The sequence below is a fragment of the Lissotriton helveticus genome, chromosome 10, assembly GCF_964261635.1.
Source record: "Lissotriton helveticus chromosome 10, aLisHel1.1, whole genome shotgun sequence".
NCBI classification, from domain to species: Eukaryota; Metazoa; Chordata; class Amphibia; order Caudata; family Salamandridae; genus Lissotriton; species Lissotriton helveticus.
The window spans coordinates 69621670-69649388 of NC_136071.1; the positions used below are offsets into that span (position 1 = coordinate 69621670).

The 27719-nt window shown below is 45.5% G+C and overlaps 1 pseudogene across 1 annotated transcript in view; it reads right to left on the reverse strand.

Moving 5' to 3' along the window:
• Positions 1–27719, reverse strand: part of LOC144785899 (metalloproteinase inhibitor 1-like) — a 111601-nt pseudogene that overhangs the window by 45688 nt on the left and 38194 nt on the right. Inside the window, exon 2 of the transcript XR_013602056.1 lies at positions 27236–27402. The product of XR_013602056.1 is annotated as a metalloproteinase inhibitor 1-like (transcript). The remainder of the gene's footprint in view (positions 1–27235; positions 27403–27719) is intronic.

Consider the following 27719-nt stretch of genomic DNA (forward strand, 5'->3'; position numbering starts at 1 on the left):
ACATTTTACTTTAAAAATGTTAATATGACAGGAATGAAAAGTATGTTGATTAATACTAAGCAAATTTATTCTGCGGCCTTTTATGCTCAATTGTCCACATTAGGTTTTGACTTTTGGAAAGACAACATTGAGACAAAAACTGTCTGGGCCCAAAAGACTGGCAGGTGCAAGGTTTAGAAGCCTTATTCAGAGCTTGCATCATCCCAGAATAAATAATGTTTTTAAATGACACTGTTCAACAGACATCTTGTCTTGGCCTGGCTAAGATAAAAGACTTAAACAAACCTTCCATACTTAAATCCACACCTGATAGTAATTGCACTACAGATGAGGAGGTAGACGTGAAATATATTTTACAACAAAACAGAACTAATCCTGATTGGAAAAAATGGTTAATCTGGCCCACAGACATGAATAACTGTCAAGATAGATTCCTGAATAAGACACAAGGGTTTACAGTAATTAGGCCAGATCCAAGATATGCTCAGAGACAACATCCAGGGATAATACCAACATTCAGTGTAGGAAAACTGTGCCTAGAGTGGCTACAAAAATCTGCACACCCAGATATAAAACAACACTTAACTTTACTTAAAGATGGCGTTGATTTGAGAGACTTCTTACAAGGACCTCGTAAAGCACGTCATAAACGTTTCATCCAGAATTTATTATTTGGACAGCATTGTATCTTCTGCCATAGACATAATGGAACAGGACTTGCTCATGTTACAACATGGACAATCTCAATTGCGTTCTATATTGCTGCTAGGCTGGACGTTACAAAATCTTTGTTCAGGCTATGTGCTTTGGCATCTAAACAACACTTATCTTTACTTAAAGATGGCATTGATTTGAGAGACTTCTTACAAGGACCTCATAAATCACGTCATAAATGTTTCATATACGCCGGTATATATGCTGCTTATAATGAAGCATGGAAAATCACGCAAATGGAAACTGCAGAACGAATACGAGAAATTGATTGTATTAATTTAGACAAAGCTCTCTCTGTGGTTGACAATTGGTTAATGACTCTGTCATCCAGAATTTATTCTTTGGACAGCATTGTATCCTCTGCCTTAGACATAATGGAACAGGACGTACTCATGTTACAAGATGGACAATCTCAATTGCGTTCTATAATGCTGATAGGCTGGAAGTTCCAAAATCTTCATTCCGGCTATGTGCCTTGGCATCTAGTCAACACCACGTCATTGTTTACTGGATTTAACCTTACAGATAAACAAATCTCTTTGGCACAGAGTGGAGCAGACTACACGGTGCTGAGCATAGAAAAACTGGAAAGATTACCATTAACCGTTTCTGAGAAACCAGCCATAGAATGGATAATACATGGCACCATCATGTTGCTCGTGATGATTTTCCAGTTTCAGTATTGCTTGAAACACATACCAGCAGGTAAATTAAGGGCAAATCTGGAGGCTTGTGGGGGGCTCGCAAATATACAGTACGGCTTTTGGGAAAAGCGAGGTACCCTGGACCAATGTTCCAATTTGCACCTTCTTGTCTCTAAATTCACGGTGGTCGGAGAGGGGTCAGTCTATCTGGATTTATGGACCTCTCCTCGGCCTTCGATCTGGTTAACAGGTCCAAATTATGGTCCCTGCTAGAAGAGATTGGGATAGAGGCTCCATTGGTAGGTTTTATGGCCAGTTTACATCAGGACCTGTTCACTAAAGTAAGGGTCAATAGGGAGGGGAGATGCACTGATAGCTTCAGGTTAGAGAAAGGGGTGCGCCAGGGGTGTATCCTGGCCCCCCTTCTCTTTACCATCTGCATTAATGGACTAGGGAAACATCTTGAGCTAGGGGCGCAGATGTTCCGCGTGTAGGAGGAGCCCAGGTACCGGCCCTCCTATACGCGGACCATTCAGTCCTAATTGCGCGTATTGGCAATAGCTTACAAGTCCTACTGGAACGCTTTGGCTCATTTATGGAGAGCCTTGATCTGAAAGTAAATGCAACAAAATCGCACACTATGATCATAGGTCGCCAGAGAAGTAAGACTACCCGAGTAACCTTTACTTGTGGGGGTGATGTGGTTTTAAGGGTTCCTGTCTTCCCTTACTTGGGGGTCCTTTTCGATGAGAGGGGCTCTTGGGCCACCCAGATTAAGGCAAAGAGTGTCTCTTTGGCTCGTTCAACAGCTGCTCTGATGGGCTTTTCAAAAAGATTGGGGGCTAAACCAATGGAGGCCTTGGTTAAAGTCTATAATAGTAAGTGTATTCCCATTGCCACGTATGGGTCTGCTCTGTGGGGATACGTCAATCAGGATCGTATTCAGAGAGTTGAAAATGGGCTCATTCGTCAATTTCTATCTGTCCCAAATTCTACCCCTACGTTCTCCACTCATGAGGAACTGGGCTTACCCTACATTACAGACAGACTGAAGTTGGCACCCCTACTCTTTTGGATTAAAACATGGCTGAACCCTGAGCTGACGCTGAACCATGGTATTCTGTTGGATGTGGTATCAAGGGACCACGCCTTGAGAATACCCTGGCTGAGATACCTTAAAACCTCATTTGCCGCGCTGGGGAGACCGGAGATCTATTCAGCCCCATCAAGTATTAGAATACAGGATATTGGGTGATTAAACATCATTTCCTTGAAAGGACACGGTTAGAGAGAGAAGAGAGGGAAGTAATGAAACCGTCAGTAAGAGCTTATCTGATCTTAAGTACCACTCTCTCTCTGGAACCTTACTTAGAAATTGTCACTAATCCCCTCCACAGAGCTTTGCTTATTAAATTTAGGATGAACTTGATCCCCTACACACTTGGTTGTTTCTCTACTTGGGCTAAACCCGAGGACGCTCCACCTTGCAAATGCGACAATTTTTCTACCCAAGATACTCTACATTTTATGTTCTTTTGTGGACTTTTTGCCACCGCTAGGGAGAAATATTTAATACCTATTCTGAAGGATGCAGGCTTTTTCCAGGTTAGGCCAGCATTAATTTTCCTTCAAATGTTGGGCAACACGCACATTATTTTTCGTGTTGCATCTTACCTAGTGGCTGCATTTAGATTAAGAAACAAACAAACCCCAGGGAACGTCTCATTTTAAATGCTGGTCTTGTGTGTTTAATTAAATTAAATTTGAATCTAAATTGATTATGAATTGAATTCTGTATGTAAATTGCAATGTGATATTTATTTATGCTGTATGTATTGCCTTTTATGATTTTAACAAAAATCGAATAAAGCGTATTTTGACTGACTGACATACCAGCAGGTCTGTATGAAAGGTTGGGTAAAGAATACATAAAGTCGACCTGGGATTTACCATGCACACACAAATGTTGGAGTAGGGAAAAGGAGGTATTTCTTAGTGATAAAAATTGCAAAAGTACACTGAGCGGTACACTTTTATGTCAGGGTATTAATTTGCATGGAGCCTGCGATGGTTCTTCGACCAACTTATCCTGCCACCTGCAAGGTTCTCCGGTAGCAATGATAGATCCAATTTTTAGGCATCTGTCCAATAGGAACTACATCATGTTGAATGATTACAGCTGTTGTGGAATGATTCCAGGAATAGCCTATCTCGTTAGTGTGTCAGCCAGGGTCACTTGTTGTATGCAAGTATTGTTTCCGCAAACTAAGACAGATGGGGAGTCGCCGCTATGGCCTTCACTGAACATCTCTTCTATACGAATTGATACTTTAAGCAGAATGAAAGCCATTCTTTTACAAAAAACTGTTCCACTGACCTCGTCCAAATAGACGTATGATCTGCAAGTTGCAAGGTCCTCTGCAGAGATACATGCCCTATTATCAACGAACTGCCCCATACATTTCGCAGAAATGTTAGGTCGTATCTTAAACACGTCTGATACCAGTGGTATTGTACGGTGCACAGACATAATATCGACTCCAAAATATCGTTTGGACAGAATATCGAGTTTTAAATATCGTTTGGAGAAAATATCGACAGGACAGAATATCGACAGCCAAAATATCGTTTTTAAGGTAAGTGAAGTAATATCGACTGTAAATAATATAGAAAGTGAAAATATCCAAGTATATAATCTAGATAGTAAAAAATATCGTTTTTTAAATAATATGTAATTATTTATAGTGTTTTTTTGTTATAATATGTGTGAAAAGTGTCATTTTATGTTATAATTATTTTTAATTAATGATTTTTTTTTAATTATTGTGTAATTTTATTCTGTAGCGGGTTGTGGGTTTATAGGGGAATAGGGTGGGAAGTAATTTAATTATAATTAATTAAATATGTAAATGTATTAATTGGTAGTAATAATTAATTAATTGGTAATTAAATAATATATGTTAATTATTTAAAATTTAATTGCTAATTAATTTAATTTAATTTATTAATTGCTAATTATGTAAATTAAAATAATGTATTTCCTGTAGCGGGTTGTGGGTTTATAGGGGAATAGGGTGGGAAGTAATTTAATTATTATTTATTAAATATGTAAATGTATTAATTGGTAGTAATATTTAATTAATTGGTAATTAAATAATATTTGTTAATTATTTAAAATGTAATTGGTAATTAATTTAATTTAATTGATTAATTGCTAATTATGTTTAATTAAAGGGGTATTTTTAGGGTTCAGGGTCAGTTTTTAGTTTTTGGGTAAAGGGGTATTTTTAGGGTTTAGGGTCAGTTTTTAGTTTTTGGGTAAAGGGGTATTTTTAGGGTTCAGGGTCAGTTTTTAGTTTTTGGGTAAAGGGGTATTTTTAGGGTTCAGGGTCAGTTTTTAGTTTTTGGGTAAAGGGGTATTTTTAGGGTTCAGGGTCAGTTTTTAGTTTTTGGGTAAATTGGTATTTTCAGGGTTCAGGGTCAGTTTTTAGTTTTTGGGTAAAGGGGTATTTTTAGGGTTCAGGGTCAGTTTTTAGTTTTTGGGTAAAGGGGTATTTTTAGGGTTCAGGGTCAGTTTTTAGTTTTTGGGTAAAGGGGTATTTTTAGGGTTCAGGGTCAGTTTTTAGTTTTTGGGTAAAGGGGTATTTTTAGGGTTCAGGGTCAGTTTTGGGTTTTTGGGTAAAGGGGTATTTTTAGGGTTCAGGGTCAGTTTTTAGTTTTTGGGTAAAGGGGTATTTTTAGGGTTCAGGGTCAGTTTGGGGTTTTTGGGTAAAGGGTTTTTTTAGGGTTCAGGGTCAGTTTTGGGTTTTTGGGGTACAGGGGTACAGAGTAAAAATAAAGTAAAATTAAATTTACATTAATTTAATTTAATGAAATGAAATGAAATTAAATTATATTTAAATAATTTTAAATAATTTAAATTAAAACAATTATTATATACTTACCAATACTTATGTTGTAATGGTAGTGCATTGTAAAAGTTGCGTTGTAACGTCATATATCCACTGTTGCACTCTTTGCAGTAGGAATAGTAATTTTTACTCTTTTGTACTTGTACGTTAATAATATTGGCTATTATTTAATTAAATTTTGTTACTATATATATATATATGTTTTAAGAAATATGATTAAAAAAATATTATTTTTTTACTTTCATTAATTATTTAATTATTAAAAGTAATTTTAAGTATTGTTAATTATATTTTAGTAATTAATTTTTTATATCAATGTAATTAAACATTGTTTTTATTAAAGTCGATATTTTTTACAACTATATTTTTGTAAACGATATTTTGTACTCGATATTTTTGTACTTACCTGTTTGTACATACAAACTCGATATTTTGGTTGTAGATATTTTTTCCTCGATATTTTGGGTAGTCGATATTTTGGTAGTCGATATTATTTCACTGATCCGTATTGTACATGTATTTAAGACGATTTTTTCGGGACTGTTAGAACCCTTTGAAGCAGTCCTAGGCATTTTTCCAAACTTCGTGCACACTGTGTTTGGCGGCCTGCCTCTCAATTTTGGACTCGTAGCAGGCATACTATTCTTGTTCCTTCTGCTACGATATGGCAAGTCCAGTCATCAGCGACACCCAGATTACCATGGAGAACACTCTTCTGGCAATGCAGTGTCGTGAGCGCATGAGACAGATTCTTGGCTTGGCTCGTTTGAGCGATCTGAATACCTCGTGGTTCCTATGATTCAGACCAATCTGACAAGATTGCATCTTACCTGTTCTACGATGCCTGCTTTGTGGAGAGGAATGCATGTTGGATATTTGTCGTACACTTCCATCAGCACTGCCAACGGATGTTGACGCTTTGCTTGATTCGGTAACGACTCATGCATTGTGTTGTCCCCAGCGTCTACCAATCCTGATGACGGCATTCATTGAGGTCTCACCAGCAAATCCAGCTGACGGTGAGATACGTGGACCAACAGGCACACAGGTACCATCTACTGTGAACATTGCTAATGCGACTGACACTGACGGCGATGCTTCTCATCTGTGTACGATTGATCTACTTAATGAAGTGGTTCAACTTTCCCCAACTGTGTTAGACGATTTCTTTGCCAGCTTAGAAGATTTAATGTTTTCTCCTGACACAGAGAATACCTTATGAAATTAGCAAACAGCGTTCTATCAACTTTGAATTCGACTTTCGTTTTTCAAAACAAAAAAATTCTAACTTTGGAACTCTATTTTTCTACAATGTGATTTGACTTTTTTCCATAATTGAACTTTGGCACAAAGTAATATGCTTAAAGTAGAACTATTCTTAGAGAATAAGAATTCTTTGAATACTTCCTAGAAACAATATTGACCTTATCCACAAACCAAAACAGCTTATATATTCTGCTATGGGATGGTCTCGACCTTTTTCTTCTGTATTTAGGAGCCATTTCATAAATGTAATTTTCATGATTCATTCTGTTAGCATTACCAACATCATACTATGGGCCAGATGTAGGAGCCTAAATACCGGTCGGTAACGGCCGATTTCGGCCGTTACCGACCGGTATTTAAGAATCGGCATGTAGGGGCACATTTTTACAGAATCGGTAAATTTACCGATTTGGTAAATTTACCGATTCTGTAAAATACCGAATCGGTATTTTTACCGATTCGGTAAATCTCAGATGTAGGTGGGACCCTTCTGAGTCCCAAAGGCCCTACAAATTCGGTATTTTACCACCCAATCCAATTGGGTGTTAAAATACCGAATTCAGGTGTGCATGCACATGTGTGCATGCACACCTATGCCATGTGATGGACAGACATGCCCTTAGGGCATGTCTGTGTGCCACATGGCGCACATGCCTATTTTTGGGGTGCCAGAGGGTGTCAAAGTGACACCCCCTGCACCCTTGCAGAATTCGGTATATACAGATTCGGTAATTACCGAATCGGTATTTCCCATTGATTCCTATGGGCTTCACAGCCCATAGGAATCAATAGGAAATACCGATTCGGTAATTACCAAATCGGTAAATAACGAATATTCCCAATTCGGTAATTCCACATCTGGAATTACCTACATCTCCCCCCTTCATATTTACCGATTCATAAATACCGAATCGGTAAAATTCGGTATTTATGAATCGGTAAATACCACTTACCTACATCTAGCCCTATATGCTTAAAATGAAATCATTGCTTTCTAATGCACACAATACAAATGCTCATTTTTGTGTGCAACCATTTCAAATGGTTGCACACCAAGGTGGGATTGTAAACACATGCTTTAGATATGTTTTAGTGTTTAAATTTAATAATGTCGAACATAAGAAAGAGGAGTGGGTATTGTATAGCATTTTAGGACCCTAGTGTAATTTTCCCGATTCATGCCCTTAGATAGGTATAAATCACCTTGTCCTTATATAAGCATAGAAATAATAAAAATCATAACCATAACCTGTGGAAGATATGAGGCAGGCAGGGGTCAGAAGGTGCTCCGGAGAGGATGCTCTTCATTGTCTTTAAGGTGTCTGCTGTGGTGAGGGTTATCCAGGCCCTAAGGGTCTGTTGGGTGGTGTCATTGGGCGTAGGGATGGGGGTTGGGATTGGGGCGGTGCAGTGGTCTTAGACATCGAAATCATCATAGAGCGTCTTGATCTTGAGGTGAAAGAAGGACCTGAGTTTGTTGCAGAGGTCTTGGGAAGGAGGGATGTTGGTTGTTTTGCTGTTGGGTTTGGCAAATTTCTGTAATGATGGCGAAGAGTTCCTTGGAGTTGTGGGCGTTGGAGAGGATTCTGTCTTGGATTAAGTTTTTCTTAGTTGATTTGAGGGGTTGGTGGTGTGCCGTGATTGCTGCTTTGTAGGCAGAGTGTGCTTCCACAGTTTTGCTATTTCTCCACGTCTTCTCCAGTCATTGGCAGGAGCGCTTGGATTCTTGGAGATACGTGGTGAACCAGTTGGTCTTCTTGTTGTGTCATCTCATGGTGTCCTGACACTTCACAAAAAAGATGCTATTCACTTTAAACGGCCACGGTCTGAAGGTGCTAAAGATCATAATTCCTGCAGCCTTCCCACTGTGGTGGTAGCTTTACAGATAGCCCATCTTGTGAAGCAAAGTAGGCACATGTACATAGGATAATACATGGTGTACACTGTCTTCTATGTTACATAGAAAACATCATGCTGAGATGAATCTGTCTAATAACTCAAGGCTGCTTACAATACTTAGTATGTAGTATGTAGAATCTTTGCACTGTTGCAAACTTTTTCTGCAGAGCTAAACCATTGTGTGGAACATACTGGACACAAGTCATCAACTGTCACCTGCACACAGGGTTACTCTTCAATGCAAAGATTTATAAAGTTTAAAAAAAGAGGTAACAGCAATGTTCCCTCAAATTATTTTCCCTTGTGTGTGTTAATGTTATATTTATGAATGTACTGTTTTTGACTGTATGCAGGAAAGTGAGTGGTAAGTGAGTGCTGAGTAAGACACCACATCTGAATGGTGTTGGCGGGAGCCAGAAAGGATTGGTTGATGGCTGAAGATACCCAGCGATCGTGAGTATCAAAAAACAGTTAACAAAACATAAGCATATCCGATGCTGATTCTAACAGCGATCTAGTTCTACAATTTGGACTAAAGGTTTGCATGACTAGAAGCTTGATTTGCATGGTAGAGGGTGGCATATTTTTCTCTTTGACATTTGACAATAAAATAAAACTGCCCCTTAGAGAAAATAACAGAACTCCCAAAATGAGGTATGGCCAGAAAACATACTCAAGAATCCTGCCTGATGATCTTAAAAATCAGGTTGTGAGTGGGCACTGTAGTGTCACGTTGGGTGAAGTCAGAGCTCCTTTCAAACAATAAAGATACTTTCTAGCCCTGGCCACATCACAGGTAATCACTATTCAATATGGAATTAACAAGAGCAGGAAAAGAGAGCAAAGTTAGCTTTTAGTTGCAGCCCCCACCATAAAGGAAAACTAAATGCTGGTGAAATGTATCTGTGGGAAATGGATTTTTCTTGTAGGAAAGTGCAGTTGGTTAATTCAACTTTGTGTAACCAAAGGGTCATGGTTTTTAATCGTGTTTGGCGTTCTGGAGGTGCACAACTTATCTATTGTGTTATAACAATAGGACATGCATTCACTGTAAATGTAAACATTAGCAAAATTACATATTAACTTGAAGTGTATCTGGCTGATTTGGCCATCGAGTTGATGTGGTCAAGCATGTTCAAGCTGCAGTCTAGGGTTATTCCAAGGGATTTGAATGTCAGGATTGGTTTTGGGTGGAGAGATTAGGGGAAAATCAGTTTTTTTTGCATCGAGTTTGAGCTGGTTAGAGGTGAGCCATTGGACAGTCAATTTCAAGGCTTCATTCAGATAAAGAATCTCCTCAGGAGAAGTGATTTTGATGTAAAACTGGTTGTCGTCGGCATACATGTGGTAGGAGATATTTGCGATGCTTAGTACTGCGGCTAGCGGTTCAGGGTAAAGATTGAAGAGGGTATGGGACATGGTTGATTCTTGGGGGACTCCAACCATGATCGGAGTGGGGGCGGGCAAGTTACCGTTGATTAGGAATCTATGTGAGCGGTTCTGAGGAAGGACCTAAACCATTCAAGAACAGGACCATCCAGTCCCATCCTGAGTTTGAGGTGTTCAAGGGGTTTTTCGTGGTTGACGTATCGAAAGCTGAGGATAGATCTAGGAGGATTAGGATACATGTTTTGCCTTGATCAAGGGCTTGGAGGGCATCATCCATGATGTGGAGAAGGATGGTTTCAGTGCTGTGTCCAGGCCTGAATTCAGATTGGAAGTTGGTGATGTGGTGGCTCAACTGCAGTTGCACACATTTCTTCAGAACTTTAGCTAGGAGTGGGGTATTAGATATAGGTCCAAAGTTGTCAGGGGAAGCAAGATCCAGGATAGAATTTTCGAGACGGAATGTTCCTCTTAAACTTTGAAGTTGGACCAGTATGCTTGGTTTTTGGGTAATGTCTCGGGGGGGGGGGGGCAGCGCAGAGATATGGAAGTGGTTGGGAGTAAGTGGTGGATCTAAGTTCATTTCCTAGGGCAGTGATTTTGTCATGGAAGAAGGAGGAGAATTCCCCGTAGAATATTAGGAATGTAGGGGTATCTTTAGCCAGTTTGTTAGATTTGTGTTTGACCATTTTGAAGAGCTTGCAAGGTCTGTACTTGGTGTTGCCCAATTCTGATATGAAGAATCTTTTTTTTGGAAAGGGGCGACCACTCGGTCCCCCCGAACGTATGGTGGAGTACCCCGATCCCCCCGGGAAACCGTTTTGGGCGGGAGGCGTGGCTTGGCTGGTATGCCCGTAGTGGCATAGCCGGGGCGCGCCTTTTCCCGCCCAGGAAGGGTTGTCCTAGACACCTACACCGTTCGAACCGCCCCGTAGGCGTGTTGGGGAAGGTCCACGCCCTCCCGAAGAAGGATAAAAGGAGCATCTTGCCAAGGAAGCATCCTCTTGTTCCTGTGCTTGGAAGCTGCACCTCCTCGTTGCTCGTGAGCCCGAGACGGAACAAGGAGCCAATTTTGAGAACTTGTAATTTTTTGTGTTTCTCTTTCAGTGAGTCCGAAGCTTTGGATCCAGGACCTCGTGTGAATACCCGCGATACGATGCCTGGCAAGAGGGTCGGAAAGAAAGTTGGGACTGAACAACTGCTTCGCTCGCTGGTGAAAGATATGGCGGACATGAAGAAGCAGATGGCGGCAATGAATGGTAGACCGAAGAAAACCATCGGGCCAGCATTGCCGGGAATAGTCCCTGCCGGGAGAGGTAAAAGGGTCAGGAGTAGGGCGGCAGGTGGGGAGGCCCCGGTTCTTGAGTCACCACCGGCGAGCCCGGTCGGTCCAGTGGGGGCCCCAGTTCCGATCCCGAACGCAGGACAGCCGATCCCTGTGGTAGTTACGCCCGTGAGTGAGGGGGATATGCCTCCCGAACTGGCCGCTCAGTTGGCGGCATGGTTGTGCAAAAACAACGAGAGTGCTCCGGCACCAAGAGACACGGCGGCAGAGGCCAAATTGATAATGAAGCAGTTGCGGCAATCGAGAGATGCTGCGAAGGCACCTTGTCCTCTTGTTTCCCCGCAGGTTCCCTCGGAAAAACCGGCACCGGTCGTTGGAACAACAGCTGCAACAGATACGGCTCATGGTTCTGGTAAGCAGCCGTTGCCGATAGCAGGGGAGGGGTCGTTGCCCTCTAGGAGGGAAAAAATTGTTCAGCATATCCCGATGGATGTGAAAGAGAGGATTTGGGCCGATAAATATGTGAACATGTTTTCGTTGTTGACCGATCACTATGAGATAGAACACGTTAAAAATCAGAAGGAGTTGTTGCATCCGAGTGTATGGCGTGCAAAAATGGCGGGTTTCAGGGTGGAGGAAACAATCGCTAATTGGGCCAGGGCGTTCGGTATGTTTACTGCAATCATGGGGGAACGTAGGCCTGAAGTATTGTCAGAATTGGCCTGTTATCAGACACGTATTATGGAATTTTTTGAAGCATATGAAGGTAATCAATGGATGGGTTATGATAACAAATTTCGTAAAGCCAAGGAGCACGACTCATCCCTGACGTGGGATTGTTTCGACTCCATTTCCTGGCAGAAGCAAGTTATGCCGAACACGGCGAGGTCGTCTTCTTTTGGCGGGAATGGCGCAGAGCCTCCCCGTCAGTACTTGGCGGCGCCCTTTCGGGCAGGCGCCAATGGGGATCAGCACAACAAGAATAATGGGAACTCAGGTAAAAAAGGGGTGTGTTGGAGCTTTAACAGAGGCAAGTGCACTAGGCCACAAGGAACATGCAAGTTCAGGCATGAGTGTGCAGGGTGTGGACAGTCCTCACACCCCGAGAGTTTGTGCAGAGCAAAGAGTGGTGAGACGGGAGGTAGAGGGGGGGCCAAACAGGTCTAACATCGCCCGAGGGGCACAGTTACCCACTCCTGTTGACATCATGGCATTGATACCTTGGCTGAACCGATACCCAGACCATGTCTCTGCTGGGGTGTTGCGAGACGGTTTCTCATATGGTTTCCGCATCCCGGCGGGGGGTTTACAGGGGGAAGCACAGTGTAAGAATCAACCATCTGTGCAACAAAACACGACGGTGGTGCAGGCAAAAATTGCAAAAGAGGTGACCCGAGGTCGGGTTGCGGGGCCGTATGTGCACCCGCCTGTAGTGAATTTTGTATGTTCACCGTTGGGAGTAGTCCCCAAGAAGGACCCAGGTGAGTTTCGGTTGATCCATAATTTGTCTGCTCCTAGGGGTCTTTCGGTGAACGATGCGATTGACCCGGGACTGTGTTCGGTGCGGTACGCATCCTTTGATGAGGCCGTCGCCATGTTGAATCGCCTAGGGCCCGGAGCGCTGATGGCTAAATCAGATATTGAGTCAGCGTTCCGGTTGCTCCCGGTACATCCACAGGATCAGCGCCTCTTAGGTTTTGTGTTCCAAGGACGTTATTATATGGATAAATGTATGCCGATGGGTTGCTCCATTTCTTGTGCATATTTTGAGAAGTTCAGTACCTTTTTGCAATGGGCGTTCACTAGAGCCACGGGCCTCACACAGGTAATGCACTACCTTGATGATTTTCTGTTTCTGGGGGCAGCCGGGGGCACGGAATGTGAACAGGCTTTGATGGAATTCTGTAATCTCATGAAAAGTTTTGGTGTGCCATTGGCACCGGGTAAGACAGTGGGGCCATCTACGTCTCTCGAGTTTCTCGGAATTGAGCTTGATTCAGTAGAGGGGTGCTTCTGTCTGCCCAGGGAGAAGGTAATGAAGTTTAAGGCCGCACTAGAAGTATGCATTGGCGAGAGAAAAGTAACTCTCCGTCAGCTGCAACAGGTTGTGGGTCAGCTTAACTTTGCCCTCAGAGTAATACCGATGGCCCGCCCCTTTTCCCGCTCTATCGCACAAGCCATGGTGGGTCTCAAGGAAGGACACCACCGCACAAGACTGTCAGCCGAGGTTCGCCAGGACATGCGCATATGGTTGGCATTTCTGGTGGATTTCAACGGTCGTGTCGTGTGGAACAAGCCAGCAGTTTCCTCCGAGGAGCTAGGGTTGTGGACCGACTCGGCAGGGAGTGTGGGTTTTGGCGCCATATTTGGTGAGAAATGGTCGGCACAAACATGGCCGGCGTGGTGGCACGATAGTGGGCTCACAGGTAACATCGGGTTCCTCGAGCTGTTCCCCATTCTGGTGGCCTTGAAAACATGGCCAGAGGGGTTGCATGATCGTGCTGTGGTGTTCTGGTCTGATAATATGACTGTTGTTGAATGTATCAATAATCAGGCAGCACGCTGCAAATGGATTTTGAGATTGCTGAAAGAAATTGTCCTGCTATGTATGAGATTAAATGTCCACTTTAGGGTAAGACACGTGCCGGGGGTACTGAACCAGGCAGCTGATGCACTCTCTCGTTCCCATATGCAGGCCTTCAGGGGTTTTCTGCCCTCAGCGGACTTGGTGGCGGCACCATTTCCCGAAGCTCTCTGGTCTCTCGGTGCCCCGGATTACAAAACCTCGTGGGAGAGAGTTTAGCACCCAGGACAAGGAAGGCATATGAAGGAGCGTTCCGTTCATATTGGGCATTTTTGGGTTCAACGGGGGGGGAGCATTGGGGACAGGAGGAGTCTGTTCTGCAATTTCTGGTAGCACTACATCAGGCAGGCCGATCACTGGCAACAGCCAACAGGCACAGGGCCGCCATTGCTTTCATGGCACAGGCGCATGGCATCCAGGACCCCACATCGTCCTTTCTCGTGAAAAGAGCGTTGCGTGGGTGGCAACGCCTTGAGGGTCGGAGAGTGGATGGAAGGCACCCGATAGATCTGGCTAGGTTGTCCCTGTTAATGTCCGTACTCCCTGCGACTTGTTCATCTCAATCAGAGACGGTGCTGTTCCGGGCCGCTTTTGCATTGGCATTCCATGGGGCTATGCGGGTGAGTGAGCTGGTAGCAAGGAATAAGTGGGATACGGGGGGAGGTCTGTGTCGAGACCACATTCAGATCAAGGGTGACACAATGGTGGTCACAATAGCCAGTTCCAAGACCGATCAGGAAGCCATCGGGGACAGTGTGGTAGTCCAGCGGATCCCGGAGTCTCCCATGTGCCCGGTAAAATGCGTGGAGGAGTATTTAGCGCAGAGGGCGGCATCATGGGGGGGGAGTTTGTTGAGACACACCGATGCCACCCCACTGACGAGGTTTCAGTTTCAGCGGGTGTTATCAATGGCAATCGCATCAGCGGGCTTGGACCCGAGCGATTTTGGGACCCATTCCTTCCGGATAGGGGCTGCTACGGAGGCTACAGCCAGGGGTCTGAGTGTTGAAAAAGTGAAACAATTGGGGCGTTGGTCCTCGAATTGCTATAAGAGGTATGTGCGGTTGCACATGTTGTGAAGCCTATGTCATGCACTCACGCTTCTTGTTTTCTGTTTGATTTTCAGTTGCACGAGCAGGCCTTGCGGGGCGGTCAGTGCTGTTGACCCGACACCTGGGGACCAGCGGTCAAAGTTCACCGGCTGAAGAAAGAGTGGTGTGGGTCGTTGGCCACTCATACGTGAGGCGCGCCGCGGATGTATTCAAAGCAGGTGACATGATTCACGTTGCGGGGGAATACGGGTACAGGGTGACCTTCCACGGAAGGGGCGGGCTCTGTATTGACCAGTTTCAAGGTTTTATGGAGGGTTTGTTAGGGCGGACAAGGTCACCGCCGTCTGTAATCATAGTACATCTTGGGGGCAATGATTTGGTGACCATTGGTCGACGATTACTTCTCGAGTTAATCTTGGCCTCGGTAAGCTGGTTGGCAAGGAGGGTTCCGGGGTGCACGATCGCATGGTCACACATGATTCCTCGGAAGGTGTGGCCTGGGGCCCTCTCTGTGTCAGCTTTGAATCACTCGGTAAAGAAGGTTAATAGCAAATTAGGTAGACTGTTTCGCACAGAAAAATTGCATTGTGTACCACATGGATGTATTCGGGGGGATCATATGTATCTGGAGGATGGGGTCCATTTGTCCCGGGAAGGAAATGTCTTACTCATAGGGGACTTCCTAGCTTGGTTAAAAAGTTTGAGTAGCCATGACCTATAGTAGGAGTTTTTGGGGGGTCCGGATAGCCGGTCAACTATCCGGCCTGTGGCGGTAAGGTCATGATCGGTGAGCAGTAATTGGAAGATCCCTAGAGGTGGGGCGCCACCCAATATGGATGGGAGCGCCCGGGGTGAGGCGGCCATTGGCCCCTCACACGGGGAGGCGGTACCCTCTAAGGATGGGGCCGCCGAAAGCGAAGGCGGTCATCGGCCCCTCCCTGGGGAGGAGGGGCTACGGGCCCCTCCTGGGAATTTCCCGGGGCCAGGACATCCGCGACGGCGGATGTGGTAAGCAGTGTGGGGTGGGAGGGGGGTCTACGCTACCTTCTAGACACCTCACACGAGTCCTCGGACGACCACCAAGATGGCGCCGAGTAAATATGGGGCCCCCGTTAAGACAAGGGAAATTGGAAGTTGGCACAGAGGTACAGTCCTCTGTGCACCCGCCCCTCACAAGTGAGGGGGGAGTTATGGTATTAGGGATCTGACACCGGTTACGACCTTGCCGTTGGCCCGTAATGCTAGGATGTACAATTTGATTTTGAGAAAATACATCGTAATGTGTAAATGAAATTGTACATGATATGAAACTGTTAATTTAATGTTTTAATTTTTGTTTCATATTTTAATAAATACGGCCGGTGAGGGTAACTCCCTCACCGCCTTCCAAAAGCTCAAGAACCGTTTCCGTCTTCCCATTCTTGGGGATTGTGTTGGGAGGGGGTGACGGGTATCCCGCCCATATGGAAAGGGGCGACCACTCGGTCCCCCCGAACGTATGGTGGAGTACCCCGATCCCCCCGGGAAACCGTTTTGGGCGGGAGGCGTGGCTTGGCTGGTATGCCCGTAGTGGCGTAGCCGGGGCGCGCCTTTTCCCGCCCAGGAAGGGTTGTCCTAGACACCTACACCGTTCGAACCGCCCCGTAGGCGTGTTGGGGAAGGTCCACGCCCTCCCGAAGAAGGATAAAAGGAGCATCTTGCCAAGGAAGCATCCTCTTGTTCCTGTGCTTGGAAGCTGCACCTCCTCGTTGCTCGTGAGCCCGAGACGGAACAAGGAGCCAATTTTGACCCACCCACCAGCCCCTGATGACAGCGATTTTTATTGCAATAAAGTCATTTGACATGGATATTATCTCTTCTCAGGTTGTTTCAAAACAAAAATTGGGATGGTTGTGATATGACAATAAAATGGTTGTTCTTTTCTGGTGAGGTATCACAGCTAAGTGTAAAAACTGTTATGGCATAATTGGAGGTTGATGTTTTAAAATGCCCAGTATAACTGTTATTCTCTTTAGTTTAAAAACGGTCGTATTTATTTTCTGGTCGGGCGGTAAGGTCATGATCGGTGAGCAGTAATTGGAAGATCCCTAGAGGTGGGGCGCCACCCAATATGGATGGGAGCGCCCGGGGTGAGGCGGCCATTGGCCCCTCACACGGGGAGGCGGTACCCTCTAAGGATGGGGACGCCGAAAGGGAAGGCGGTCATCGTCCCCTCCCTGGGGAGGAGGGGCTACGGGCCCCTCCTGGGAATTTCCCGGGGCCAGGACATCCGCGACGGCGGATGTGGTAAGCAGTGTGGGGTGGGAGGGGGGTCTACGCTACCTTCTAGACACCTCACACGAGTCCTCGGACGACCACCAAGATGGCGCCGAGTAAATATGGGGCCCCCGTTAAGACAAGGGAAATTGGAAGTTGGCACAGAGGTACAGTCCTCTGTGCACCCGCCCCTCACAAGTGAGGGGGGAGTTATGGTATTAGGGATCTGACACCGGTTACGACCTTGCCGTTGGCCCGTAATGCTAGGATGTACAATTTGATTTTGAGAAAATACATCGTAATGTGTAAATGAAATTGTACATGATATGAAACTGTTAATTTAATGTTTTAATTTTTGTTTCATATTTTAATAAATACGGCCGGTGAGGGTAACTCCCTCACCGCCTTCCCAAAGCTCAAGAACCGTTTCCGTCTTCCCATTCTTGGGGATTGTGTTGGGAGGGGGTGACGGGTATCCCGCCCATATGAGTTGAGGCTGTTCCTATTATTGGTATTTCTGGTCTGGCGGAGAAGTTTTAAATGTGTGTCTGAAGGGTGCTTCAGTTTCTTTCTGTCTGCCGGAGGGAACTCCTCTCACTGTTGAGGGACTCGTTGAACCAGAGGTTTCTGTCTTTGATTTGGGTTCTTTTTAGTTTTAGCGGAGCACGATCATCCAGAATGTTAGATATAGTTGCGGAGTAATGTTCATTGAGGTTGTTGACTGTTGTGATATGAGGGGGAATGTCAGACTTGCAGCGAGCAGCCAGTTCCCCGTGATCAAGGTTCTTGGTGTCTCTAACCCAGCGTTTTGGAATCACAGGTTGTGGTGCCCTTGTTTTGTGGGTACCTGGGAATAGGAAAGTGATAGCGTGGTGGTCAGACCAGTCGCATGAGTCTATAGAGATAAGCTTGACTACTGACTCCTTAGCGATAATCCAAATGTGATCCCCAAATACAAACTATAGGAACCTGCCTACTTACATTTCAATGAACAGCTTACAAATGTCATCATTAGGTTCAGTATCTGTGGAAATCAGTATCAAAATTCTTTCCCCACATATTTCTCACCAAAGTCAAAAGAATTTGTTTTACAACATATCAAAAGATTCATGCTTTGAATTTAAGATCATTGCAAATTCCAGACGTTATATGTACATACTTTTGCCACAAGCGATATTTACATTGTGCAGCATGAAGAGCATTGTGGTATTTAAAAGTTATGGTAAACAATTCAGAAGACAAACTCCCACTTTGCTCTTTAAAGAAAAAAAAAGTAATGTTAGCGTTCACATATTCAGAGGGGCTTGGTCCGGATTGTCTCTAGGCACTGTGAATATAAGGTGTGAGGAAGACTGTTCAGGGGTCATCATTTGCTTGGATGATAGGCGGTAGACAGAAAGGTGTCATAAAACTCGCAGCGCTTTAGCACCGTGTTTATTCTTTAGTGAAGCTCAAGTAGATTTTCCTAGTATTAATGAAGGCAACTCTTAATTTTAATACCAACATGGAGGCAAGTATTATACTTCTGTTACCCTGCTTTATATTAATAGGGGAAGCAATAAGCACAAGAAAACTAAATTTCCTATAAGGCTTAATGACAACATACCAATGGAAGAATAACAGAGGGGTATTAATAAAACCAACCAAAGATATGGAAATTCTTTAACAGATATCTTGACTGCAATCAGGAGTATTCCCACTTATACCTAGTGTGTTTACTGTCTGGATAGAGGCTAGCCATTCTCCATGTATTGGAGGTATTTGTTTCACCCAGTTAATGCAGTTTTCCCTTCAGCCTACAATATCTGTAGGAAGAGAATATTCTCCTGATCTTTATTCAGCTTAGAGTTATTTGAGTTATGCTGACTTATCCCAAAAATAACCAAGTCTATACTCACCTCCACTTGCTGTCCCAACAGCTTGGATAAGGTCTTACCCGTCTCTCTCCAAAATTACTCGAGTTGGGGACACTGCCGAAACATGTGGAGGTCATCTGCACCATCTTCTCCACATTTAGGGTGTCTATTCGACATTTTATTGTTGATTTTAGACAACCTCTTTGGTGTTCAATATGCTATGTGAGTGGTAAATAAGTGATTTTTTCTCAGAGGGGCAGATTTCACAATTCACCAACAAGTAGCTATTGATACTTGCCATTTATGTTGAATATCCAGCTCTGGCAGTTCCTTCCCCCAGATCTCACTTGGAATGCTGTATTCTTCTTCCCCTGCTTGAATTAGGGCCCAGTACCAACATGAGATTTCTTTTTTGATAATCATATGTCCCTGCAGCATTCTCTCCATAATGCTGACCCCAGATTGATTTTCTTTTTGACTCTTAACCCAGCTTGTTAGTTGGTAGTACTTGAATCTTGCAAGCCTGCCCTTAGTCATTTCATTGAGGACGTCCCACCCTATAATCGAGTTTTGTTCAATTAACTGGCCCCATTTAGTAATGTTACATTCCCTCAGGGGAATTGCTAACTTATCTCTGAGACATTCTGGGGTGCCAGGGGAGTCCCAAATGGGTGCAAACTCACTGTAATATGGGATTTGTAGGGTTCTTCTAATTTGATACCACAGCTTTGTGGATGACCTAAGAGTCTTCAGTTTTATCTTCTAGAAATATTTGGGATGTCTCAATCAATCAATCAGTGACACTTATAAAGCGCGCTACCTACCCGAAGGGTCTCAAGGCGCTGGGGGGGGGGGTGCCGCTACTGCTCGAACAGCCAGGTCTTCAGCTTCTTCCTGAAGGAGAGGTGGTCTTGGGTCAGGCGCAGGTCGGTCGGGAGGGAGTTCCAGGTCTTGGCGGCCAGGTAGGAGAAGGACCTTCCTCCTGATGTCGCTCTTCGGATGCGGGGGACGGCGGCGAGGGCGTGGTTGGCTGATCGGAGGTGGCGTTTGGGAGCGTAGAAGTTGACTCGGCTGTTGAGGTAGCTCGGGCCTTGGTCGTGTAGGGCTTTGTGTGCGTGGGTGAGGAGGCGGAACGTGATTCTTTTGTTGACGGGGAGCCAGTGAAGGTCTCTCAGATGTCCGGAGATGTGGCTGGTTCGTGGGAGGTCGAGGATGAGTCTGGCTGAGGCGTTCTGGATCCGCTGGAGTCTCTTCTGGTGCTTGGCGGTGGTCCCGGCGTAGAGGGCGTTGCCGTAGTCCAGCCGGCTGGTGACGAGGGCCTGGGTGACGGTCTTCCTGGTCTCGGTGGGGATCCACCAGAAGATCTTCCGTAGCATGCGTAGGATGTTGAAGCACGCCGAGGAGACGTTGTTGACTTGCCTGGTCATGGAGAGGGAGGAGTCCAGGATGAAGCCCAGGTTGCGTGCGTGGTCCGTCGGTTTGGGTGCGGTGCCCAGGGCGGGGGGCCACCAGGAGTCGTCCCAGGCGGAGGGCGAGGAGCCCAGGATGAGGACCTCCGTCTTGTCCGAGTTCAGTTTCAGGCGGCTGGTCGTCATCCACTCGGCTACCTCTTTCATCCCTTCGTGCAGGTTGGCTCTGGCGGCGGCGGGGTTGTTGGTCAGGGAGAGGATCAGCTGGGTGTCGTCGGCGTAGGAGATTATGCTGAGGTTGTGTTTGCGTACGATGGCCGCGAGGGGGCTCATGTAGACGTTGAAGAGGGTGGGGCTCAGAGAGGATCCTTGGGGGACGCCGCAGATGACTTCGGTGGCCTCTGACTTGTACGGTGGTAGGCGGACTCTCTGTGTTCTTCCGTCGAGGAAGGAGATGATCCATTCCAGTGCCTTCCCCTGGATTCCGGCGTTGTCGAGGCGCTGCACTAGGGTGCGGTGGCAGACCGTGTCGAAGGCTGCGGAGAGGTCTAGGAGGATGAGGGCCGCTGTTTCTCCATTGTCCATCAGGGTTCGGATGTCATCGGTGGCGGCGATGAGGGCGGTCTCGGTGCTGTGATTGGCTCGGAAGCCGGACTGTGAGGGGTCGAGGGATCCGTTCGTCTCGAGGAAGGCGGCCATCTGCTTGTTGACGTTCTTCTCAATGACTTTGGCTGGAAACGGGAGGAGCGAGATGGGGCGGTAATTCTTGAGGTCGGTGGGGTCCGCTGTTGGTTTCTTGAGTAGAGCGCTGAGTTCGGCGTGCTTCCAGCTCTCAGGGAAGGTGGCGGTGTCGAAGGATGTGTTGATGATGTCTCGCAGGTGGGGTGCGATGACAGCGTCGGCCTTGTTGAAGACGTGGTGAGGGCAGGGGTCGGTTGGTGATCCGGAGTGGATGGAGTTCATCGTGCGGATGGTGTCTTCGGTGCTGATCGGGGTCCAGGCGTGGAGGGTGGTGGTGGGGGGTGGTTGTTCGGTCATGGTGTGCGTTGGTTGGTTGTTGAAGCTGTTGTGTATGTCCGCGATCTTGTTGTGGAAGTATGAAGCGAGGGAGTTGCAGAGGTCTTGCGATGGGGTGATGTCGTTGTTTCCTGCGCTGGGGTTGGAAAGCTCTTTCACGATGTTGAAGAGTTCCTTGCAGTTGTGTGCGTTGTTGTCCAGCCGGTCCTTGAATGCTGTTTTCTTGGCGGCGCGGATCAGCTGGTGGTGTTTCCGGGTGGCGAGTTTGAAGGAGGTCCTGTTGTCCGGTGTCGGTTCCCTTTTCCAGACTTTCTCGAGGGCTCGGCAGTTCTTCTTGGAGCTCTTGAGTTCGTCGGTGAACCATGGGGCCTTCTTGCTGCCGGGTCTGCTAGGCGGGGTCCTCAGAGGGGCGAGCTCGTCCGCGCAGATGCTGATCCACTTCGTGAGGTTGTCGGCGGCCTGGCTGGGGTCTGCTGAGCTGGCAGGAGAGTGCTGGCTCAGGGACGTGGCGAGCTGGTCTGCTGTGATCTTGTTCCAGCTTCTGCGGGCGGTCTGTTGCTGGTGGTGGTGGGTCGTCGTTCTCTTGAAGGTGAAGTGGACGCAGCTGTGGTCCGTCCATTGAAGCTCTGTGGCGTGGCTGAAGCTGACGTCTTTGCTGGAGGAGAAGACTGCGTCGAGTGTGTGTCCGGCGCGGTGGGTGGGGGTGGACACCAGTTGCTTGAGTCCCAGGTTGGCGAGGTTGTCGAGCAGGGTGCTGGAGTTGCGGTCGTTGTTGTTTTCCAGATGGAAGTTGAGGTCTCCCAGGAGGATGTAGTCAGCGGAGGGGAGGGCATGCGGGCTGACGAAGTCGGCGATGTCCTCGCTGAAATGTGTGCGTGGTCCAGGGGGTCGGTAGATCAGGGTGCCTCTGAGGGTGGTGTTCGGGTTGGTGTGGATCTGGAAATGCAGGTGTTCGGCGCTGGTCAGGGTGTTGTCGGTGCTGGTCGTGAGACGGATGGTGTTCCTGTGGATGATGGCGATGCCTCCTCCCATCTGGTTGGCGTTGCGGTCCCTGCGGACGATCTTGTAGCCCTCTGGGATGGCGATGGCGATGTCGGGAGCTGAAGAGGCGTTCATCCAGGTCTCCGTGAGGAAGGCAACGTCAGGGGCTGTGGCGTCTAGGAGGTTCCAGAGTTCTACGGCGTGTCTGTGGACGGAGCGGGTGTTGAGCAAGATGCACTTGAGGTGGGTGCTGCTGGTGTTCGACTTGGCGGGTGCTGGTGTGAGGCAGGTCCGGATGCAGGCGAACTTGCAGGCGTGGCAGCTGAAAGGTCCGTGGGTGCGTCGTGGAGTGGCTTGGTGGCATTCTGGGAGTCGGCCGGTGTTGAGAGCGGTGAGGGTGGCGGCGGAGTACGTCCGGCGGGACGGTCGGGGTCTTCGTGGGCCAGGGGTCCTGGCGCTGGTCGCGATCCGGTCGCGGACGGGCGCAGACGGGCTTACCTTTGGCGCGCCTCCGGCGCACAATCGGCGCGCCCGCTGCGCGTGACCGCTGCACGTTCGCACGGTCGCCATTTAAGGCGAAGTGCGCGGGTGGGCGGAGCAGCTGGGAGGCGGGAGCGGGGAGGGTACAGAAGAGAAAGGGGCGGGGCTGATGGCGGTGGCGGGAAGCGGGGAGGGAGCGCGGCGAGGAAGGCGGGAAAGGAGGCAGGGAACGAGGGTCAGAAACGATCACAGGAGGCGGAGAGACAGAAACCTAGACAAAAAGCAAGCACAAATGGCGGAAAAAACCGCAAAACAGAAATCCTGACAATTCCAGACAAGCACAAGTGACGGTCAAAACAAAAGGAAACTGACGAACTAGCACCCGGGGAGAAGCAGAGCGGCCGCGAGGCCGTCGGCGAGGCAGGCAGCTAGGCAGAGCGAGGGGGCACACGCAGCAGCTGGTGGCCGTGCGGCGCGGGGGTGTCTAAATTTGTAGAGGTAGTGATTTCCTTCTGTATTGATTAATGCCTGCAAATATACGGGATATACGTCAAAACTGCCCAATAGATTTCTGATATTTTTAAATTGAAAAGCTCTGGAGTATTCCAAAATGCCCAGGCTTGCAAATCCACCTTGTGCCTTTTTCCTTCTCAATTTTTTCCAAGCAATCCTTACCACTTTAGTGTCCCAGATGAATCTACTTAGTTCTCCGTGTAGTTTTTTATCTGTTCTAATTTGAATTCTAGCTGAATTTTGCTGAACAGATATGTACATTTTGGGAGTATTACCATTTTGATTATGTTCAATTTCCCTATAAATGTCATAGGAAGGCCTCCCCATACTTTAAGTAGCTTCCTTACTTCTTTATGAATTCTATCGAAATTCATACTTGCTATTTCCTCTATGCCTGTTGTGAGTTTTATCCCAAGATACTTTATTCTTTCCTTCACCATTGAATTGTTGAAGTTTTTATTCCCTTCTAGAATTTCAGATTTTGTTTGATTTGCTAAATAGCCTGAGACGTTCCCATATTGATCCTGGATACCTTCTATTTTAGGGAGTGAGACCATCAAATTGCTGGTAAACACTATCAGGTCATCTGCATATAATGCTACTTTCTTTTCCCAGCCTTGATATTTTAATGAAATTATCTCCTGCTCTTTTCTTAGTAAACATGCTAAGGGCTTGATATATAGGTTAAAAAGTAGTGGAGATAGAGGGCAATATTGTCTCTGCCCCTCTTTATCTTTATCCTGTTGGTGAGACTGTGGTTCACTAGGGCTTTTGCTGAGGGTCTTTTATAAATCTGCTTTATTGCGTCCTGAAAGGTATCCCCAAGGTACAATTTAACTAGGGTTGCATTTAGGAAAGGCCAACTCACTTTATCAAATGCTTTTGCAGCGTCAAAAGTTATAATTGATAAGGGGACAGATTAATAGATTGCTACATCTATTGCACTTATGAGTTTGTGAGTTAATTCTTGTATTTCCCTTCCTTTAATAAACCCTTTTTGGTTTGGGTTTACTAGTGACCCTGCTACTTTTCCTAATCTCTTTGCTAAAATCTGTGTGTATACCTTCTAATCGATATTTAAAAGTGAGATTGGTCTATAGAACTCACATTTGACTGGATCCGTCCCTGGTTTTAGTAAGATCCTGATGATTGTGTCATTCCAGGAGGTTGGGAGATCTTTTTTACTTATAAAAACATCATTCAGAAGTTCCGTCAGAGGAGTGGCCAATACTTCCCATACATTTATATAGAGATCGTTTGGAAGTGCATCGGGCCCGCTGCTTTTCTCTTTTTTAATCCTTTGATGGCAACAAACACTTCTTCTAATATCTTGATTAAGCTCTTTTCTTTGTTCTTGGGATGTAGAAGGTATTATTATTTCATCCAGTACTCTGTTGATCTGTTCTGTTGTGGCCACGGTCTCTTCGGTGTAAAGGTTATCAAAGAATTTTACAAATTCTTGTCTTATCACAGTATCCTCTGTGCTACATTCTTGTAGATCTCCTTTTAGTATTTTTGCTACCCTAGTGTGTATTCATTCTGTTTTTGTCTTCCAGGCCAATATTTTGCCACATCCTTCACCATATTTGTAGTGCGAATGTTTACTGGCCTCTCATCTATCCCTTATGATTGTTTGAAGTATATCTGCTAAATCCTCCTTTTTCGAATTACTCATCTCTTCTATATTGGATTTCTCCCCTGTTGTTTTCTTTTTCCCTAACTCCACTTCCAAAGTTGCAATTTCTTGTTCCAGCTGTTTGATACGATTCCTTTTATTCTTATTCTTATATGCAACGTGATTTATTATTTTCTCCCTGATAAGGGCTTTGTATGCATCCCAGGCAATTTGATTCGAAGTCCCCTCTTTATTCAACTGGAAAAACAAATTGGTATCTTCTGCAAATGATTCTGTAAGGGCTGTATCTGAAAAGATAACTCTGTCCACTGACCACCTTGAGCAGGCAGGGGCTGTTTTTAATGTGAGACACAGAAGTACTGCCGAGTGATCAGATAGATGGGCTGGAATATGTTCTACCTTTCGTGTGTTATTAAGTAAGCTTCTGTCTATTAAAAAATGATCTATTCTGGATGAGTATCCCAGTCTTTTATTTTGTAGTGTAAATCTACAGGTCTTAACTCCTTTTTCTTTCCATATATCCATGATCCCTAAATCTTTAATGCACAAGCCTACCCCATTCCCTCATTTTTGGTAGATTGGAGCAGTTCTTTGCCGGAAATCCTTTTTAGGATCTAGCATTACATCAAAATCACCCCCATTATTATGGGTGATTGAGCTGTCAGGAGTTGAGAGTATACCCTCTGGAGAGGTTCAAGCCATCCATGTTAGGGCCATAATACCCCACTATCATATACAAATTGTTATATATCCTAGCTTTCATGATTGCCCATCTCCCATTCCTGTCTTCTTTTAAATAGGATCGCTACTCCATTCACACAGCACTCCTGGTTTGTGCACACATAAGAATCCAGCCATTTCGAATTTTTCAAAATTCTTGTCCGTTCTTCTTTCAGCAAGTGCGTCTCCTGTAATATTATTATCTCACAGTCGGCTATTTTCAAATACTCCAGGATATTTAGCCTTCGTTTTTTTTTCCTGAGACCATTTATGTTCCAGGATATGATATTAATTGCCATCTATTCATTTTCGTCGGTAAAAATTAGTGCAATCTTTAGATTTCCTTTGGGGCTTTTCTTGGGACCCTTCTTCCTCCATATTGCTTGTTTTGGAATTTTTTCTTTTTTTCACATTCCTAATTCCCTCTTACTAAACATATACTTCCATCTTGCCAAATGAGTTTTTTAATACCCTTTGATCTGCTTGCAACACTCTCAGAAGATATCTCCCCATTTCCGAATTTCTAATCAAAGAAGGCTGTCAGGATAGTCATACATTCCTCTGAAAAGCTTGAAAGGAGAACGCCTTCAACTACTCCGCATTTAGAATTTAATACAGACTTTTAGGTGACCAATCTTATATTTAAAACTACTTGTAAAACTTTGAAAATGTTTGCCCTGTGGTTCTAATCTGAGTACAAGTTTCCTTTAGTATTTGAGTTAATGCTGAGCAAGTGATGCAACTCTTGTTGCAGTGAGGATGCACTGGACTCACTAGACTCTTCATCTGTGCTTCTCAGATTGACGTCATCAACTGGCTTAGATTGGAGTGGAGTATGATTGGAGATGCTTGTGTTCAAAGATGTATCTTTTTGTCTCCCCAGTAAATGGAGAACATCATTTCCTCCTTGCAGTGATAGTGAGGAAAATTAAGCAAACCTTTCTCCCTCATTACAAATTCTACTTCCCTGCTACAGATAGCAAAGAACACTCTTTTGTCTCCTGGACACCTTTGGCATTCTTCTGCACAGGTAGAAGTAGATGGGGTCCCCATTGTCCCAACTGCACCTAGCCATCTCCTGGATGTGTACAGTAATCGCAAACTCTGAACTGCCCAGGATGTATCTAGATGTACTTTTGGTGTTATTTGTTACAGCACTATATGGCCACTCTGAAATGCCCCTATTGGCACAGGATACCATCTCCCCACCAACCTAATCTCCTTCAGTTCACCTGGATCACTACCAAGTTGTAGTGTGCGATTTATGTTTCGAAAATCCCAATTTATCCAGGCTTTTGTGCAGTGTAAATATCAAACTTCCAACAATATTGGGCATAGCCAAACCTTGGACCACTTACTAACCTAAGGTGGCAAATTTTAAAGATGCTGCTCACCAGACACTACATCTTCAAGAGCAGCACATAGTGTTTGTGAGGATGCAGAACATTTCTGTACCTATTCCTAAGATTGACCCCATAACATATGCCTGCTGTTTGCTTCCATAGCTTTCCCTGGGTGTACAGAACCTCACTGGAGCAAAACCTTTCAACTGATGTCCAGGTAAAAACCTCAAACACTCAGAGAAAACTGAACCAGTATCAGACATTCAGATTTAACAATACTTACCAAGACCTGAGTTGCAGAAGGCCCTCTGTGGGTGGTTCGCCATACAGCTGCAACAGTCTCTGCTTGGATAAGCTGAGATTGACATCAAAGCCATTACAAGCCACAACCGGATCTTGGCCTCCATGGTGATAATGGGGAGTGTCAGAACCTTCTTGGTGTCTGTTGACCTGGCACAATGAAAGACAACTCTGATGTTATAGGTTTCAAATCTGTGAATTAGAAAAGTTTGATCCAGCTGCTTGTGTCTTTCTCCTGCACTTATATCTCTTCTTCTTCTACAAATCTATGCATTCAAATAAAAGGACGGCCAAAATAGGCACAGAAGTGAACAAACATCCTCTAGCAATACAGAGATGAAAAATGAATGAATTAATGAGTTTTAATCATGATCGAGTACTTAAAATCATTACATGAAGGCAACAAACACAGTGTTTCCTGAGTACAAGTATAAATACATTGAAAAAACCATTTAAAAGGCTGTACT